Genomic DNA, 1,818 nt, shown 5'->3' with positions numbered 1-1,818 from the left:
CTGCATCACCCAGGGGAAGTAAAAGCAGTTCTTGTGTTCTGTACATGTTCAAGTACTAATTGTGTAATTACAATACACAGGCACATTTTAAACTTTAATATAAATGAAAACACAGAAATCAGTACTCAGATAAAGAAACAAACAACTAGAGTAGCTGCTAACCTTGTAGGGAGAATTGGGCAGATGAGGGACTGAGGTGGAAAAAGAAGTATTTCACTCTCTTGTCTTTTATATGTTGCTATTTTTGAATTAGAAAAGTATTGTCTGTTCAAACATTAGTTTAAAAAGTGTCCTGGGCAGTTTTCTTGGGGTGGAGGCACAGAGAGAAACTGCCCCTTTCTTAATGTCATGCGCTCTAGTAGTCCTGAAGGAGGGGTCGAGACCAAATGGTGTCTACATTCAAGTAAAACAGTGTGCGCTTCTGCGATCAAAGGAGTGGGATTAAGAGGAGGAGAAAAGGAATCAGGTACGTTAAAAGGGAAGGTGGCCAGTATTTTTGTAGGGGCCTCAGTATAGCTTGAGGACTGTTAGTGGAAGCCTTAATCACCAGAATAAGCATTAGGGATTTACCCTCGAGTTAATGTTTCATGAGCTCTGACTGTTAGGCAGTGTTTAGCCTTTACATAATAAATCGCTTGAGAAGATTGCTATTATTGCCATCTTGAAATGGAGTAGACCGCTATTTGAACTGGATAATAACCGGAAGACGTTTGCTTAGATTATGAGTAAGTTCTGTAAGAATAGCTCAAAGAAGTGCCCCAAACCAAACTCCAATGCACTGCCATCACGTCCTAGTGAACCTACATATGGTTTCTAGGGGTGTAAATGGCCTCAACTTTCTGCTGCAGTGGTTGTAAGTTTGAACCTCCGACATTGCGGTTAGCAGTCCAGTGTTTACCCAACAGTATCAAATGGCAGATAACAGGGCAGGTGTAGGACTTTGGTGTTCTTGCTACTGACCCAAAGCCAGCCGTTCTAAACCACCAGCTGTTCTGTAGGCGCAATATGAGGCTTTCTATCCCTGTACAGATTTGCAGTTGCAGAAGCCCACAGGGGCAGTTCTACTCTGTTCTAGGGTCGCCAGGAGTTTGAAACGACTGCATGACAACGAGGGTGAGCAGAGATCAATCCATTTATCTTTAAAAAAAAAAAAAGTCAACGTTCGATCGCCTCTCGGCCTTTTGGCTAAGATCACGTGTAGTAAAAGCCAACGTTCAATTCCCCAGGTGCCTAGTGGTTTTCCACTTCATCGTCCTCCTTCCTGCAGAACGCTCGGGAGAAGGCAGCTCCAGTCACTGTATGCTATTTCCCACCCCCTTCCGGCCAGATGGCTGTTCCTAAACGGATCCTATAGAGACACGACGTCGAAGCACCTCTGAACACGAGTGGCACCGGCCGCCGGGCTCTCGCAGGCTACTGCAACGCCCCCATCGCTGCAGCTCGGTTTCGCCCCCGGGACTCCGTCCTTGGACTGTAGTTGATCTCCCCGAACAACGCGCTCAGTCATGTCCACGCTATCAGGATTTCGGGCGGTCTGGGGGATGGAGGCAGAGCGGCGGGGTGGAGAGGGGCGGAAGGTGAAGCAGCAGCAACAGCAGCAGCAGCAGCAGCATCAGGGGACGCAGACGCCCGCCCTCCCCCGGGCAGCGCGGCAGCCTTCTCGAACTACCAGGACCGGCGTGCCCCGGGGCGGCGCAGGCGCAGGAGCGCGCGCTCGGCGGGCAGCCATTGGCGGAGACCGACGCTGCGCTTGTCGCGGCGCGGTGATGTCAGCGGCCGCTGGCAAATCGGAGCCGAGATGTAGAGTTGGCGGTGCCT

Source organism: Tenrec ecaudatus, chromosome 17 (assembly GCF_050624435.1).
Source record: "Tenrec ecaudatus isolate mTenEca1 chromosome 17, mTenEca1.hap1, whole genome shotgun sequence".
Taxonomy (NCBI): Eukaryota; Metazoa; Chordata; class Mammalia; order Afrosoricida; family Tenrecidae; genus Tenrec; species Tenrec ecaudatus.
The sequence above is the reverse complement of the archived record's forward strand: the minus strand, read 5'-3'. Positions refer to the sequence as shown.